The 18,918-nt window shown below is 42.4% G+C and overlaps 1 pseudogene; it reads left to right on the top strand.

Moving 5' to 3' along the window:
- The first annotated feature begins 2,791 nt into the window (after nt 1-2,791).
- LOC126933819 (protein ILRUN-like) lies at nt 2,792-3,669 on the top strand (annotated as a pseudogene).
- The last annotated feature ends 15,249 nt before the right edge of the window (nt 3,670-18,918 follow it).

Consider the following 18,918-nt stretch of genomic DNA (forward strand, 5'->3'; position numbering starts at 1 on the left):
GATCTTATCATCCCTGCCAAGTATAGAAATACCATCCTTTGAGGTCTTTAAAAACAAAAATGACCTTGCTATTGGAAGAACGTGTTGTAGTATGTGGACCTCACCCTCGAGTGACCATCAGAGTCCCCCAGGGGCTTGTGGAACACAGACAGCCCGCCCCACCCCCGAGCTTCTGATGCAGCAGGTCTGGGGTGACCCTGAACATTTGCATTTCTAGCTAGTTCCCAGGAGATGCTAATGCTGCTGGTCCAGGGACCACCTGTGGGGAACCTCTGGCACAGCAAAGGGAAGGGTGAAATCAGAAAACCTGGGGTCAGTGTCCAGCTTCCAGCCTTGAACAAGGCCAAGTTATAGAGCCTGATGGAGTCTGTTTCTGCATCCAGTTAGGCTCTTGGAGCCCTTCTGAGAATGAAATGGCATAAGGTAAAAAATACTTATTTTCTTGCTCTTCTCCTTTGGAGATACTACAATTGTGCTTCAGGGACACACACAGCATCGTGGATTGCCTGTCTTGATTGCTTCCGCCGGTCTCAGCTGAGAAAAGACTCCCGACTAATGGATGACGCGGGGAGTGCTGGAATTTTGTTTAGCCTGATGCTCAGCCCAGAGACGCCCGTGGTGAGGTGAGATGCTCCTGGGCCGTAGGATTACACTCTTGTCTCTACTTGGTTTTCCCGGAAGCAGACCCCGAGACAAGCTGCAGTTTGTTTAGGAGGCGATCCCAGAACACGCTGGCAGGAGAGCGGGAAGGGAAGCCAGGAGGGAAGAGAGGCATCAAGAACTCCTCCATCAGGCCGGTTATCACAGTGGGCATGGTGGCCTGTTCCCTCTGGGGGGGCTCTGGTTTCTTTTGGAGGCTTCCCCGGGGATCTTTATCTGTCACTCCTGCTGCCTGAGAAAGCCCTCAGGTGGGAGGTAGTGTAGCTAACGCAGACAGCAGCAGGGCCTGGGGTCCAGAGGGGCCCATGGCAACCGCCTCCATCCGCGGGCCTCTCGCCAAAGCTCTAAGGCACCCACTGTTAGTGGCCATATGCCACGCGCTTCACGTGTGCCAGGCAGAGATGAGCTCAAGAGCCGCTGGTCTCCACTGCGGGTGGCGAGGTGGCTGGAATAGCGCACTTCATTCCTTCCGTGTCGAACTCGGCACCTCTCACATTCTCTGCCTCCCGAGGACTCTGCTTGTTCCTTATCACAACATGCTTGCTCTTGCACCCACGGCGGTGTCCCCAGCGCGCCTTACCACGATCTCGGCAGAGATCTCCTGCGGGGCGTCCGGGCCTCGGGAGGGCATCGCGCATCTTCCGCAGGACCCTCCCGGACTAGCGCAGCGGGCTGGCATCGCTTCCCGAGGTTTGGCCCTAAGTTTTATGGCTTAATGAGGCACGTAAATTGTCTTCATCACGACGGCGATTGCTTTCACTTGGCAGGAGACCTACATCAAACTGTACCTTTGGGATTCCCCTTCCTATGTCGGAGGCAATCACCATTATCTACATTTTACGAAATAAGAAGCACAAGCTCAGAGGGGTTCAGAGTTTAAACATGTGTCTACTGGTTAAATGGTCAGGTTAGGATGACCATCGAGCATTCGAGTTTAAGGATTTATGAAACCACACGGGCAGCGCGGGAGTGTGATCTGTGCGCCGTGGTCCCCACGGAGGCAGTGAGAACGCGCCTGGCCAGCTGCGGGCTCTGGATCCAGCGGTCACGGTTTCGCTGAGAGGGAGCCTCCCAGGGCTGCTCCGGCCCAGGGCAAGGCGTTGCAGGGGTGATGGGACAGCCCTGCTTTTGGGAGGTGCGGCACTCTGCCAAGGGCCACCCTTGGTAGCCCGGCCCAGCCTCCTTGGGAGCATACAGCCGTCTAGGATGCTTCTAGGCATCCTTTCCCTCCGCTCCACTCAGGGTCTGTGGTGTTTCACAGCGAGTCTCTAAATGGTCCTAATGACCTAAAGACCCCACCTCCTGGTCTCCACATCCTTGAGTGGGCCCCTCCTACTTTTTACCCATGTCAATCTGTGCGATTGTGAATAAATTATCTGTGTGAATGGAATATAGAAGCAATGATTCGTGACTTTTGAGATTAGGTTATAAAGGACTACAGCCTCCATGTTGAGCTGTCTGTCTGTCTCTGTCACTGTCTCTCTCTCTCACCTCTTTCTCTTCTCTTTCTCTTTCTTCCTGTCTGTGTCTCAGATCACTTGCTTCGGGGCAAGCAAGTGGCCTGAAGTGCACTCAAGCCGCTCTGTGGAGATGCTCACACAGTAAGGAACTAAATAAGGCCCTCAGTGCCATTGGGACCAGCCAGCAATCACATGAATGAGTTTGGAAGGGATCCAGGAGCCTCCAAATGGCTGCAGCCCCAGTCTATATAGCTTGACTGCAAACTATAATTACTGTTTTTTTTTTTTTTTTTTTAGCAATTGTATGTTTCTATATGAGTAGAATTGGGTTTTGCGTTGTGATATAATCTGAACATCTTTTTTGTTTAATAGGTGAATGAACTTGATAAGTGTTTAATAGGTGAATTAACTTGATAATTAACTTGATAAGGTGAATTAACTTGATAAGGTATTTGCTTTTGGAGAGGCGAGAGGCAGTGGAGCTGGGGGGGTGGGGGTGGGGAGAGTGAGTGGCAGAGTGAGTTTACCCCTGTGAAACTGTGAGAGGCCCGGGGCCTACCTCAAAGGAGCAGGGTCACGACGCTAGCTAGCAGCCAGCCCCCTCCTAGTTCCCCGGCCTGGTGGCAGCTCGGTTGTGAGGCGGCGGGGACGCGGGTGTCCGGCTCCCTGCCATGGAGGGCATTGACATGGACCTGGACCCCGGGCTGATGCAGAAGTTCAGTTGCCTGAGCACCACCACCAAGGACGTGCTCATCTCCGAGTTCCAGAGGCTGCTTGGCTTCCAGCTTAACCCTGCCAGTTGCGCCTTCTTCCTGGACAGGACCAACTGGAACCTACAAGCAGCAATTGGTGCCTCTTATGACTTTGAGAGCTCAAACATCAGTGTGCCCTCTATGTCCTTTGTCGAAGATGTCACCACAGAGAAAGGGTAGTCAATACCTCCTGATACTCAGTTTGTAAAAACATTGTGGATCCAGAATTCTGGGGCAGAGGCTGGCCTCCAGGGGTTTGTCTTCAATATGTCAGGGGAGACCAAGTTGGACACGTGAACACAGTGATGGTGAGATCGCTAGAGCCCCAAGAGATTACAGATGTTATTGTCCAGATGTGCAGCCCTGGCAGAGCAGGAATGTATCAGGGACAGTGACGGATGTGCACTGCTACAGGACTCTACTATGGAGATGGCATCTGGGGGATTCTCAGTGTGGAGGTGGGTGGACTTTTAGGAGTAATGCAGCAGCTGTCATCTTTTGAAACAAAGTTCAACCCACAGCCACATCACAAGGTAGACGGAAACTTCAACCCTTTTGCCTCTTTCCAAAAGAACCAACAATCAGATGAAAACAACTTATAAGACCCTGGGGGTTCCGAGTTCCACTCGATCTGCAAAAACACAGGGACTCCTGCTCCTGGCCAAACTGAGCAAGGTCAGAGCGGACTGTCACAGAACTCTGTAAATCTGTCTCCCAGCGGTCACGCAAACAGCTTATCAGTAGTTACTTACAGTGAGGGGCTCCATGGGCCTTACCCCTTTGGCCAGTCTTTTTTTTTTTTTTTTTTTTTTGAGATGGAGTCTCACTCTGTTGCCCAGGCTGGAGTGTAGTGGCGTGATCTCAGCTCACTGCAACCTTCGCCTCCCGGGTTCAAGCAATTCTCCTGCCTCAGCCTCCCTATAAGTAGTTGGGACTTACAGGCACGCAGCACCACGCCCAGCTAATTTTTGTATTTTTAGTCGAGATGTAGCTTCACCATGTTGGCCAGGATGGTCTTGATCTCTTGACCTGGTGATCCACCTGCCTCAGCCTCCCAAAGTGCTGGGATTACAGGCATGAGCCACCGCACCCAGCCCTCTTCGGCCAGTCTTAAATTCGTGTCAGCAAGAAGAAAAATTAACAAAAGACAGAAGTCACGGGTCAGGCCCGTGACTCTGACCCCCTCATCCTGGGAGAAGAGGAAGAAGCAGAACAGACTAGTTTTGAGGAAACAGTATGTATGTAAAAAAAAAAAAAAAAAAAAAAAAAAAAGAGAGAGAGAGATATTTGCTTTTAGTTCTGTCCTTTCATTTGTTGGCTTTTCTACTTTGATAGTTATTCTTTAGGTTGTTCGCTATATTGTTGGTTTTGTCTGTTCTTTTGTGTGTGTGCGTAGTTTTGATTTTCAGTAATGCCTGTGTTTGTGTTGTGGTGTCTAGCCTTATATTTATACCATTATGTAATAACTTTAATCCTCTTTTTCTTTAATGATACCTTATTCCCACCTAAAATATGCAATATAATTACTGTTTTCCCTTCTATCTCTCCTCTACTACCAAATATTAACCAATAGTATCTTTCTTACTATTTATTTTTGTACTGTTAAATATGCTTAGACTTTTATTACATGATTTGTTGGTTTTAAATAAAATCCTCTGACTCTCAGCTATTGCTTATAAATCCCACAATACATTTCTTTCTCTTCTGTATCGGTGCACATCCACACCCACTTTCCCCCCCCTTTTTACCCAAGTTTTTGTCATCATGTATAGTATTTACATACTATTTTCTCACTTCAAATTCTGAAGCCTAGAGGTTTCAGCCTTAGTACTAAAGTTAAATATATTTGATATTGATCGCCAGTCCTTTTGCCCACATCTCCCCCATCAGCTCTTGCCTGACTACTGTTCAGTCTTCTGGAAGTGTCTTCAAAAAGGCTCACGGGAATATTGTTTGAGCTTTTTCATGTTTAAAGCAATTCATCTGTAGCTTTTATTTTTGAGAGCAGCTTATATGGGTCGTGGGTCACACTTTCTTCCTCTGAGTATCTTATAGATGTTGTTTTACTATCGTTTAGCATTAAATCTCTTTGTGACCAGACAAATGTATTCCTTTATGGGTCATTTGTGTGTGTGTGTATGTGCGTGTGCCTTTTACTATGACATGCTTCAGTGTTGACCCTTCTGGATTAATATTTTCCTAGCAAACCATGAGCCTCACATAGATGTCAGTTTTCTTTAATTTCAGGAACCTTTCTTGAATTATATATTTACATTGTGTGTGTGTTTCTTTGTGTGTTTTTTAAAGTAATTTCAACTTTTATTTTAGATTCAGGGCATGCTTTGTTACATGGGTATATTGTGCGATGCTGAGACTTGGGGTATAATCAATCTCATCATCATCTAGATAGTGAGTACCCAATAGTATTTTTGTTTTGTTTTGTTTTGTTTTTTTGAGACAAAGTCTTCTCCCCCAGGCTGGAGTGCAATGGCGCGATCTTGATTCACTGCAACCTCTGCCTCCTGGGTTCAAGCGATTCTCCTGCCTCAGCATCCCAAGTAGCTGGGATTACAGGTGTGCGCCATCATGCCCAGCTAATTTTGTATTTTTAGTAGAGATGTTGGCCAGGTTGGTCTCGAACTCCTGACCTCAAGTGATCCACCCATGTTGACCTCCCAAAGTGCTGGGATTACAGGCATGAGCCACTGTGGTGGCCAGTACCCAGTAACTTTCCTTCCTCCTGCCCCCATCTAGTAGTCCCCAGTGTGTATTGTTCCCATGAATATAACTATGCGTTCCCAATGCTTAGCTCCTAGTTATAAGTGAGAACATGTGGTCTTCAGTTCACTTAGGATAATGGCCTCCAGCTGCATCCATGTTACTGCAAAGTATATGATTTTATTCCCTTTTATGGTTGTGTAGCAGTCCATGGTGTATACGTACCACATTTTCTTTATCTCATCTACTGTTGATGGGAACCTAGGTTGATTCCATGGCATTGATATTGTGAATAGTGCTGTGATGAACATACAAGTGCATGTGTCTTTTTGGTAGAACAGTTTATTTTCCTTTGCATATATACTCTGTAATAGGATTGCTGGGTCTAATGGCAGTTCCAAGTTCTTTGATAAATCTCCAGACACTGCTTTCTACAGTGGCTGCACTAATTTACATTCCCATCAACAGGGTATATGTGTTCCCTTTTCTCCACAGCCTTGCTTGCCAGCATCAACTGTTTTTTGACTTTTTTAATAATAGCATTCTGAGTGGTGTGACATGTTATCTCAATGTGGTTTTGATTTGCATTTCTCTGATAATTTAGTGATATTGATTATTTTCTCATATATTTGTTGACTACTTGTATGTCTTCTTTTAAGAAGTGTCTGTTTATATGTTTAATTCACTTTTTAACAGGATTATTTTTCTGCGTGTTGAATTGTTTACGTTCCTTATAGATTTGGATATTAGACCTTTGTCAGATAGTTTGTGAACATTTTTCTCTCATTCTGTAGGTTGTCTGTTTACTCTGTTGATAGTTTCTTTTCCTGTGCAGAAGCTCTTTAGTTTAATTAGGTCCCACTGGTCAATTTTTGTTTTTGTTACAATTGTTTTCGAGGACTTAGTGGTAAATTCTTTCCCAAGGCTGATGTCCAGAATGGTGCTTCCTAGGTTTTCTTCTAGGATTCTTATCGTTTAAATAATATATTTATGTCTTTAATCCATCTTTAATTTTCGTATATGGTGAAAGGTACAGGTACAGCTTCATTCTTCTGCATGTGGCTAACTAGCTATCCCAGCACCATTTATTGAATAGGGAGCCCTTTCCCCACTGCTTGTTTTGTCAATTTTGTCAGAGATCAGATGTGCAGCTTTACTTCCGGGTTGTCTTTTCTGTTCCATTGGTCTATGTGTTTTTGTATCAGTACCATGGTGTTCCGGTTATATAGTTTGAAGTCAGGTAATGTGATGTCTCCAGTTTTGTTCTTTTTGCTTAGGATTGCTTTGGCTATTTGGGCTGTTTTTGGTTTCATATGAATTTTAGCATAGTTTTCTCTAGTGCTGTGGAAATGATGCTGGTAGTTTGATAGGAATAGCATTGAATCTGTAGATTGCTTTAGGTAGTATGGCCATTTTAACAGTATCAGTTCTTCCAATCTGTGAGTATGAATGTTTTTCCATTTCTGCGATCTCTTTCAGCAGTGCTTTGTAGTTCTTCTTATTGAGATATGCTTCAATGTTGACCACTCTGGACTCATTTTTTCCTAGTGAACAATGAGCCTTATACAGATGCCAGTCCTCTTGAATTTCAGGAACATTTCTGGATTTCAATATTTAACTTTTTTGGTGGTTTATCGTTTTAGTTTTCTTCTTCGGGAAAAATATAAATTTCTTTAGTCATCTTCATGTGTCTTCCAGTTATTTTTCTATGTAATTCATTTTATTTTTTGACATATTCATTTCATTATATTCTCTGTTCTCGTTTGTAACTATATATATACATTTCTAATGTTTTTTCTTAGAATGTCTGATCTCCTTATGTGTCATCTAATTTTGTGTTTAAATTTGTAATGAGTCTTTTCTTTTACTTCTTTGTGGATATCTTCCCTGAAATTTTGCATTTCTGTTTCTGGTTTTTCTTACTAAAGTTAATTGCTTTGATGCATTTTAAAAATATTTATTCTTTTTTTTATTTTTTGAGATAGAGTCTCGCTCTGTCACCTAGGCTGGAGTGCAGTGGTGTGATCTTGGCTCATTGCAACCTCTGCCTCTCGGGTTCAAGCGGTTCTCCAGTCTCAGCCTCCTGAGTAGCTGGGACTACAGGCACGCGCCACCAGGCTCGGCTAGTTTTTGTATTTTTAGTAGAGACCAGGTTTCACCATCATGGCCAGGTTGGTCATGGACTCCTAACCTCAGGTGATCTGCCCACCTTGGCCTCCCAAAGTGCTGGGATTACAGGCATGAGCCACCATGCTAAGCCTAAAATATTTATTCTTATAATATCTTTATATCAGTGTTATGTAGTTCTTTTGAAAAATTTTATTTTTCCACATATCCATAAAACTGTTGAACGAATTGGCTTTTTATGAGCCAGCTATTTGCAGAGGATCTGTGTGTGTGTGTGTGTGTGTGTGTGTGTGTGTGGTGTGTGTGTGTAGACGAGTGTTGAGAACTGGAGGAAAAGAAGGGGAAGACCAGGTTGGTTTCCTAAGCTTCACAACTCAAAGGCTCTCTCACTTCTCCCACCGAAAAGGAAGACCGCTTCAGCAACTATTGATCGGGCATATGATTCTTTCCTCTGCTTCTATGAATCAAACATAGTCTAGCAATGTTTCTTCTACTGGCTGTACTTGCTCCAGTATCCTCAACCATTGCTACAAAGGATGGATACAGTCTTTTCCTGCTAGAGTGAGCCACTTACATCTATAGCATAGCATAGATTTTTAATGGTTCATTCTGAGTTGTGCCTTTGCAGGGTTCATTATCACCTGCTCATTATTTTTCTGTCTTCTTCCACATGACATCTATTTTTGATATTTCTTCCAGATATTTTAGCGTCTGGAAATTATTTCTATTTTTCATTTTTCTTTTGCTTTTGTTTAACTTCCAAGCAGAGAGGAAAAGTATGCAGACGTAAGTAGCTTTGTAGTGGAAGTGCTCACTGACATCTCTTGACTGGTCTTCTTTGTAATTAACAACATAGGTTAGCAAGATGACTGAGTGAGATGAGACTAAGGTACAATTTCTGTTCTACGTTTAATTTCTTTTCTTTTCTTTTCTCTTTTTTTTTTTTTTGAGAAAGAGTCTGGCTGTGTTGCCCAGGCTGGAGTGCAGTGGTACAATCTCAGCTTACTGCAACCTCTGCCTCCCGGGTTCAAGCAATTCTCCTGCCTCAGCCTGCTGAGTAGCTGGGACTACAGGCGCATACCACCACGCCTGGCTAATTTTTTGTGTTTTTAGTAGACAGGGTTTCACTGCGTTAGCCAGGATGGTCTCGATCTCTTGACTTCGTGATCCGCCTGCCTTGGCCTCCCAAAGTGCTGGGATTACAGGCGTGAGCCACCGCACCTGGCCCTGCGTGTTTAATTTTTTGTGACTAGCTGGTTGGTCAGTGAGACCACTTAGCTAGCAAAAACAAGTAAACTAGTCTGACAAAATTGTTCTAATATGCACAATCTAAAAGTATTTCCACAAAAACAAGTACTTTTATTTACTAATTCAGTTGAACAGCAGCAACAACAATAATAATAAAACACCAGGGCCAATTGACAAAATTACAATCTGGGGATTTCTTTTGAATTTACAACCATAGCCATTCTTCTACATTTTGTCATAATTTCCTATATTCATGAAAGATGACAAAAACCGATTTTAATGCAGTTTATTAATGTCATGAAATATTATTTTAGAGAAATATTAAATCACATCTAGTGCGACTGCTATGGTTGGATGTGTCCCCTTCAAAACTCAAAGGTTGAAACTTACTGGCCAATGTGATAGTATTTAGAGGTGAGGCCTTCAAGAGGTGATTAGGCCATAACGGCTTTTCCTTTGTGAAAAGAATTAAGGTCCTTATAAAAGAGACTTCATGTAACATTCAGCTCTCTTGCCTTCTTGCCTTCAGCCTCCAGAACTTTGAGAAAATAAATTTCTGTTCTTTTCGTTTTTTGATGTTATGACTTTGGATTTCTATTCTTTATGAATTACCCAGTCAGTAGTGTTCTTTTTTTATTTTTTTAAACAGAGACAGAGTCTTACTCTGTTGCCTAGGCTGGAATGCAGCAACATGATCATAGCTCACTAGAGCCTCAAACTCCTGGTTTCAAGTGATCCTCCCACCTCAGCCTCTCATGGAGCTGGGACTACAGACATACGCCACTGCGCCCAGCTAATCTTGTAAGTTGTTGTTGTTGTTTAGTAGAGGTGGAGTCTCACTAAGCTGCCCAGGCTGGTCTCAAACTCCTGGGCTCAAGTGATTCCCTTGCCTTGGCCTCCCAGAGGGTGAGGATTGCAGGCATGAACACTTAGCCTAGGTCTGTGATATTCTGTTATAGCAGCACAAACAGACTAAGACAGAAGCTCCCTAAACATACTTCTATTAAGGCTGTTTTGGCTAATCTTTCGCCATTTTTTTTAAAGTAGTGCAACTTGGCTAAAAACATTGTCAAAGTGCTTTGAGGGTATTAGATTCAAATTCTGTTTGTATGGTTTTATTGTGTTTGGGCCCTAGGAATAAAGCTTACTCAGTAGAAGGATGTTTTCCAGTACAAAGAGTTGAAGTTTGGGCTCCATGGTAGCATGGCAATAGAAAGTTATGGCATTAAATACGGTCCTAGGAGTTGCTTTTCGGTTTTCGGCCAAACCCAAAGATCCAGATTATAACTTATGTCTTCATCACTTCTTTGGAAGCTCGTGAGCCCCTCCCACAAATATTTCCACAGTAAATGGAAATCTGTCCTCCATAATAGCATAATTGTGGTCAGATTTTATGGTATTTGGAAGAGTATTTTTAAAAAATTCTTTGCAAACTAAAAGAGACAGACCTTTGAGTAAATTTTTATGTCTTCTTAGAAGTAGGTATCATCATTCTTGGTCCAGGAATGTAGATATTGTCAACTCTCTGGAGCCCAGATTCTTCATTTTTCAAATGGCAAAGACTAGATGAATTGCTTTTTGATGCCTCTCAAGTTGTTAGCTGAAAGGTGGGTATAGAGCTATCTCAGAACACAACAGTTTTGAGGACTAACTTCTGAAAGTCATTGGGTAGGATGACTACCTAAGCCCCATTTGCTTGTGCTTTTTCTTTTGAACACTTACTCAGGGATGAGCAATATTGTGGCTAAACTAGAGGTTATTGGGCAGATATTATTATCTACTCTCAGATAACCCAACTGCTTATGATTACATGATTTTAATTTTATTAATTTAGGTAGTTAAAAAAGATTAAAGTTGTTTCTACTTAAACTATAATTACTCCCACAAGGGATTATGCCTTAAGCTTCTGTTACTGAAGGCTTTTATTATCATTTAGTACTTTAGACTGAAATTATTGGCATTCAATTTTACAAGACTATTGTGGTTCAGAGATTGTGTCTTATAAATATAGGGAGTGCAGTGGGGAGGAATAGGCAGTTGAAAGTCCCTTTTATTTAGTTTTTTTCTTTGAGACAGAGTCTCACTCTGTCGCCCAGGCTGGAGTGCAGTGGCACAATCTCCGCTCACTGCAACCTCCGCCTCCCGGGTTCAAATGATTTTCCTGCCTCAGCCTCCTGAGTAGCTGGGATTATAAGTGCCTGCCACCACGCCTGGCTAATTTTTGTATTTTTAGTAGAAACAGGGTTTTGCCATATTGGCCAAGATGGTCTCGAACTCTTGACCTCATGATCCGCCTGCCTTGGCCTCCCAAAGTGCTGGGATTACAGGCATGAGCCACTGTGCCTGGCCTATAAATATTCCTTACCAAGTTAAGAAAGTTTGTTTTTATTACTAGTTTGCTGATGATTTTTATAAATGATATGTAACATTTGTATAGCCGATATTCTGTTACATGCATAAAATATGTAATGATCCAGTCAGGATATTGGGGTGTTCATCACCCTGAGTATCTATCATTTCTATGTGCTGGGAGCATTTCTAGTCTTCTCTTCTAGCTATTTTGAAATATACAATACATTGTTGTTAATCATAGTCATCCTACTCTGCTATTAAACATTAGAATTTATTCCTTCCAACTGTATGTTTGTATGCATTAACCAATCTCTCTCTATTCCCCTCCACCCCCCTCCACTACCCACACACCCTCCCCAGCCTCTGGTATCTATCGTTCTACTCTTTACCTTCATGAGAGCAATTGTTTTAGCTCCTACATATGAATAAGGACATGCAGCATTTGTCTTTACGTGCCTGGCTTATTTCACTTAACATAATGACCTCTAGTTCCATTCATGTTACTGCAAGTGACATGATTTTGTTCTTTTTATGGCTGAATAGTATTCCATTGTGTATATGTACCACATCTTCTTTATCCATTCATCCACTAATGGACATCTCAGTTGATTCTACATCTTTGCTATTATGAATAGTGCTGCAGTAAACATGGGAGTGCAGATATCCCTTTTATATGCTGATTTCCTTTCCTGTGGATAAATACCCAGCAGTGGGATTGCTGAATCATACAATAGTTCTCCTTTTAGTTTTTTGAGAAATTTCTATACTGTTTTTCATAGTGGCTGTACTAATTTACATTCTCACCAACAGTATTTGAGTTCCCTTTTCTTTGCATTCTTGCTAGCATCTATACATTTTTGTGTCTTTTTAATAATAACCATCCTAATTGGGGTGAGATGCTATCTCGTTTTAGTTTCCATTTGCATTTCCCTGATGATTAGTGATGCTGAACATTTTATCATAAACTTTCATAAACTCATTGCTGGCCATTTGTGTGCTTTCTTTTGAGAAATGTCTATTTATGTCTTTTGCACCCTTTTTAATGGGATTTTCTCTCCCCGCTGTTGAGTTGAGTTCTTTGTATATTCTGGATATTAGTCCCTTGTTGGATGAAAGGTTTGCAAATATTTTCTCCCATTCAACTGGCTGTTTCTTCACTCTGTTGATTGTTTCCTTTGTTGTGCGGAAGCTTTTTAGTTTAATGAACTCCCATCATTCTACTGTCATTTTTGTTGCCTGTGCTTTTGAGGTCCTAGCCATAACATCTTTGCCTAGTCTCAAGTCCTGTAGTGTTTCCCCTATGTTTTCTTCTAATCATTTTATAGTTTCGAGTCTTACATTTAAGTCTTTAATCCATTTTGAGTTGATTTTTGTATGTGGTGAGAGAAAGGGGTCCAGTTTCATTCTTCTGCATATGAATATCCAATTTTTACAGCACTGTTTATTGAAGAGAGTGTCCTTTCCCTGAGGTATGTTTGTGGTGCTTTTTAAAAAAGTAAATGTTTGTTTTTACCAAGTGTTTTTGATGCACTACTGATATGGTCATATATTTTTCTTCTTTATTCTATTAATGTGGTAAGATACATTGTTTTATTTGCAAACATCAAACCAACCTTGCATTTCATGAAAACTCCAACTGGTTGTGATTTTTAAAATGATCGCTAGGCTATATTTTCTCATATTTTCTTTGAGGTTTTTGCATCACTGTTCATGAAAAAGCTTGATTGGTAATTTTCATTTCATTTGATGTCCACAGATTTTAATATTCAGGTTTTACACTCATTTAATGAGTGGAATATAGTCTCTCTTTTTATATTTTCTGGGAAATTTATATAATATTTTTGTTATTTCTTTCATAAGCATTTATAGGAATTCACAGGTAGAGCCATCTAGGCCTAGGATTCCTTTGTTAGCAGGGTTTAAATTCCATATTTGATTATCTGTCTTTTTGTGTCCCTGATTATTTTATATAAACGCCAGGTGAGTATGTATGCTATGTATAATTGCTGTGTGAAGGAGTTACCTATACAAAGTGACTCTCAAACGTGGTAAGACCCAAGAAACCAAAGAACTGAGCAGACAAATGTAGTTTGTCAATGGAGGGCAATTTATTAGGAAACTTACGGATGGAAGCGTGGTCTCGAGCGGCTGTAAGACAGGTAGATTTCCATACCATTACTTCCCAAACTCAGGGCTTACATACCATAGGGCAAGGGGTATGTGCTCTATAGAGACAACTGAAGGCAACCCTCCAGAACAGGCAAGGATGCCGTGTGCGTTGTGGCCTACAATCTGGGTGACCACATCAAGGGTTTTTGGATCTAAAGGCAGGATTTATGTTGAGTACCTGTTCTCACACTAAGAACAGTAAATAAAGTAGGAACCAGGAGGCATTCACGGGACTGGGGCTAATCAGAAGTCAACATGGCAGATTAGCATCCAAGATGGAGTCACTTCTGTCTCCACAATAGCTATAGTTAATTTGAATCTCTGTATGATGTTATCTTCCTCAAGAGAGGGCTTACTTTTGTTTCTCACAGAAGGGTGGGTCCTTTAATCAGAGAGTGAGACGACTTGAACCTGGGCCTCATTCTTTGGGAGGATAGTCTATTTCTGGCACCCCTATCTCTAGGGTTTACCCCTTCCAAGGTCCAAACTGGAAGCCCGGGTGTCTATTAGGGTTCCTTGTTTTTGCTGAAAGAAAACATCCTTCTTTATTTTTCCCACCAGTTCCTTGGGATTGTGTCAAGTTACACTTAGTTTCTCAGCGGCTTTTCTCTGTCCTGACTGTGTGCTTCTCTGTCTGTGTTGTCTGAGTGGCAAACGTCTCCAGGAGAAAAAGTCAGATCACATGTTGGACTGACTTTCCTGGGTTTCCCATCTCTCTGGGATCTTCACAGAGATATTTACTTTATTATTTCCAGCTTTTCTAGTTATTAACAATGAGGAGGTTGGCCTGAAACAATTCCACCAAAGTCAGAAGTAAACATTACACATTATCCTTGAATGAAAGCATAAATGAAAGGCGGCTTTTAAAAAGTAAGTACTGCTGTTATTAATACTTATCAGTGCAAGTCCAACAGTCTCAGGGAAAGACAATTTAAGAAAATTTGAGTATTGAAGTTTTAATTTGCACTTTGGGTAATGCATATTCTAAACTGAGAAAAGTAATATCCATTAGTAGAATGCATTTATCCAAAAATAGAGACCCCTCGTTCTTTCTAGCACGATAAGCAGTGATTGCTGAACTTTGAACTGGGTAATAACAAGGTGATACTAAGCACTGTACTTCCTATTTACCCTTTACTCTTGTGCACTTTTATTTCTCAAAATGTGCCATGGAACAGTTGGAGCACAAGTAGAAACAAATCTAAAAATACTCTTGTGAAAAATGAATCATACACCATCTGGTTGCTGTGTTTTTGTTGACAGGAACCTGATGACATGTATTGTGGCTTTATTTTCTAAATAATGATGTGCTTTTTTTTTTTTTTTTCAATATAAAAATAACACCACCAGACAGCAACTTTAAAGTGTGGACTTTAGGCTGTTTTTAGCAGTACTGATAGATTTACCTTTACCCACTTGCCGTCACCTTTCCCATCTGATAGAGTCCTGCCCATACCTTGCATTTATGGGATGAGTCCTCAGGTTATATGTCAAGTCTACTCCCTTAACTAGAAGTCTTAGACTCCTAAACATAGCGTTTTCTCTACTGAGCTAATAAGCCCAGCTCGTGTAAAACCAGGTGCTTAAATGTCATTAGTGAAGACTGAAATCGTATTAAGATAAATTACTTATGATGGGTGATGCAAAGATTCAATTCAAAGTGGTATAAGCTATCAACATACAGGAGCCTGAGTTACTTTTTGTGCGCTTATAGTTTCCTTCACAGAATGAACTTCTGTGAAAGGGGGGAAAATAAACTTAATTTATATTCTGGGGAATTAAACACATTGATCTTTAACTAGTATAAGCCCAACAATTGTTTAAAGGGAGACAAATCATGCTGTATGTAGCTCTTATTCAACTGTCGTAAACAAACTAATGATCAGTGGTGATTTCTAAAAGTAAATGTGAACCGGGCGTGGTGGCTCATGCCTGTAATCCCAGCACTTTGGGAGGCCAAGGCGGGTGGATCACCAGAGGTAAGGAGTTCCAGATCAGCCTGGCCAACATGGCAAAACCCCGTCTCTACTAAAAATAAAAAAATCAGCCGGGCGTGGCGGCGGACATCTGTAGTCCCAGCTACTCAGAAGGCTGAGGCACGAAAATCGCTTGAACCCGGGAGGCGGAGGTTGCAGTGAGCTGAGATTGTGCCACTGTTCTCCAGCCTGGGTGACAGAGCAAGACTCCATCTCAAAAAAAAGAGAAGCAAATGTACATTAAATATAATGCTGTTTAAATTTTGAGCCCTTCTGAATTATGTAAAGTGTTTGTTTAATAAAAGTGAAGTACCCTTTAAAACTGTGCTGTCCGATACAGTGGCCAATTGTCATCTGAGTGACTTTGAGCACTTATAATGCAGAGAATGTGCACTGAGGTGGGCTCTAGATGTAAACCTCATACCTCAAACAAGAATATAAAATATCTCATTAACTTAACTGTACGTTGAGGTGATGTTGCTTGTACATTAAATTAAATGTAAAATGTTACTAAATTTAATTCTACCTGTATTTCTTTTTACTTTTTAATGTGGTGACTAGACAATTTTTAGTTCCATATGTGGTTTACATTGTATTTCCATTGGTCAGAGCTGCTTGAGAAGCTTAAAAATATTGAACAACGTTTAGGAATGTAAATCTCTCCACATCCAGTATTATTATGAAAAGTGAAATATTTCTAAACACAGATGCTACCTTCCTGCAGAGGGGCTGCAGACACCCTAACTCTAGCCCACAGAGAATTACTGCGGCTTCACCTTCAGAACTGTCAGATGATGAATCTGTTGTTTTAAGCTACGGCGCTTGCAAAAATTTGACAGCAGCCAGAGGAACCTCATACAAACACAGAGGAGGAAACCGAGACTGTAAGAATTTAAGAAACTTAACCGAATCACAGGTGTTTGAGGAGCGCCTGTGGCTCAGACCTAGGGCTTCTAATTCCCAGTGTAGTTATATTGATCTCACACCACTGACGCAGTGAAAGTAATAAACCGAGAGGCCTCTGTAAACTGAGGTCACAGCTGTCCCCTCCTCTCAATGCACTGAGGAAAGCCTCCTCAGAGAAAAAGCAATCAAATATCAGATCAGTAAATGGCTTTTGAAATTTAAGATGTGATGGTCTCCTTTAAAAGTATTCTTGTAATAAGATACTTAGGAAACGTGTCTTTAGTCAGTGGGTGGGAGGAGAGTGAAGTTTGAAACAGACTGTAAAAAAGATGAATTTTAATATTAATGATTTATGCACTCATGACTATGAGCTCAGAAATGCAGGTTATTTGGGGAGATATCCTTGAAGAATTGGCGCAAAGATTGCTGGAAACCATTGCGGGCATCATCATGCGGAATTCGTGCCACATTCTTTTAACTCTTCATGAGACGGAGAAGAATGCCTGGTTCTCAGCACTCACAGGGTTTATAGCTCGATCAATTACAGTGTTGCAGGAATGGGGCCACCGTGGAGGAATCGCAGAGTACTGTATGGTTCTAGGTTACAAACTCACTCCCACATTCTGGGAACCTACTTGACAATAGCAAGCTGGTAGTCAAAAGCCAGATTGAGGGCAGCTTTTCTTTTCCCCAGCTCTCTCCTTTTCCCGTCCTTGTGGGTCCTGCTCTTCCCTCCTGCCTCGGGCCCTCTCCTGATATCACTGGAAGTTTCTGCTGGCCTTTGTGACAGGGTCAACCTACCCAGGACTCTGCAGGTCCTAGTCGCCCCCCACCTTCTCTTCTGTCTCATTCGTCAGCTCAGTAAGGCGCTTCCCAGGTGACCAGTCCCTCAGGTCAGACTCGGGGCCCTCGCCTCTGCCCTGTCGCCTTGCCACTGGCCTTGTCCCTTCCAGGCTCTTCTCCAGGGATCCTGTGAGGGGCCCTCGTCGGCGTGCCAGTCCAGCCCTGCGATCTGACACTCTTTCTTTGGTCCATGCTCCCCTCCCGCCCTGCCTCTCTCGTCCTGCTTTCCTGCTTGGAAGATTTATTTGCAGCTGCTGGATTGCTTCTTGCTTCAGGGCCCTTGCTCACACCTGTACCTTTTGCTAAGAATGACTTTCCTTCAAGTATAGGACCTGGCAAGGAACTTCCCACTGATCTTTAAGACTCATCGCAAGCTTTATGTTTCCTAGAAAGCTGGCCCTGACCTACACCCCTCCCACTGGGGGAACTGAGGCCCCTGCCGCTGGGTGCTGGCGCAGCCTCTGCAGACACCTACTGATGCCTGTGGCCTGGGCCGATGCTGGCCACGCCGCCTCCACTCTGCTGGGTGCCCACCTCTGCATAGAGTCTCTGCTACACCTCATGGCTAGAACATGTGTCTCCTTATACCCGGATCGTGTCTCAGCCTCATGCCTCTGGGGACTGACACACCTGTCACGTGGGAGCTACTCAGTGGAAGATAAGCAAAATCATCCCAGACACATGTCAAGAGATTTGTCACTAAAAGAACAGATTGTGTAGGCACGAATGTTTGGAATATTTGTCTCATCATTACATTTCTCTAGAAATACAAGAGCACGTGAATAGCATACATTTTTTGTTTTACAGAGAACTATTGCTTTCTTTAAAATGGCAAAACAGGGTTCGGGGTGGTAGCTCACGCCTGCAATCCCAGCACTTTGGGAGGCTGAGGCGGGTGGATCATGAGGTCAGGAGATCGAGACCATCCTGGCTAACATGGTGAAACCCCGTCTCTACTAAAAATACAAATAATAATAATAATAATAATTAGCCGGGCGTGGTGGCAGGTGCCTGTAGACCCAGCTACTCGGGAGACTGAGGCAGGAGAATGGTGTGAACCCAGGAGTGAGTCAAGATCACGCCACTACACTCCAGCCTGGGTGACAGAGCAAGACTCCGTCTCAAAAAAAAAGAAAAGAAACAAAAATGGCAAAACAGGCTGGGCGCAGTGGCTCACTCCTTTAATTCCAGGACTTTGGGAGGCTGAGGTGGGCAAATCGCCTGAGGTCAGGAGTTCAAGACCAGCCTGACCAACATTGTGACACCCCGTCTATACTAAAAATTTAAAAATTAGCTGGGTGTGGTGGCTCACGTCTGTAGTTCCAGCTACTCGGGAGGCTAAAGCACGAGAATCGCTTGAACCCAGGAGGCGGAGGTTGCAGTGAGCTGAGATCTTGCCACTGCACTCCAGCCTAGGCAACAGAGTGAGACTTGATTTCAAATAATAATAATAATAATAATATAAGATAAAATAAAATGGCAAAACAGAGTTGAAGAGAAAATGACAAAAACTGGATTACTGATCATATTACATGAAGTCATTCAGCAGGGAAATATTTCAGGGAGGCATTTTTCTTTTTCTTTTTAACTTCTAAAAAGCTTATTATGGAAAAGTGCAAAGATACAGCAAAGAAGAGAGAAGAGTGTAATGAAGCCCTATGTAACCACCACCTTGTTGCAAGAATTGCCAATAGCTTGCTGATTTTA

This window comes from Macaca thibetana, chromosome 13 (genome assembly GCF_024542745.1).
Source record: "Macaca thibetana thibetana isolate TM-01 chromosome 13, ASM2454274v1, whole genome shotgun sequence".
NCBI classification, from domain to species: Eukaryota; Metazoa; Chordata; class Mammalia; order Primates; family Cercopithecidae; genus Macaca; species Macaca thibetana.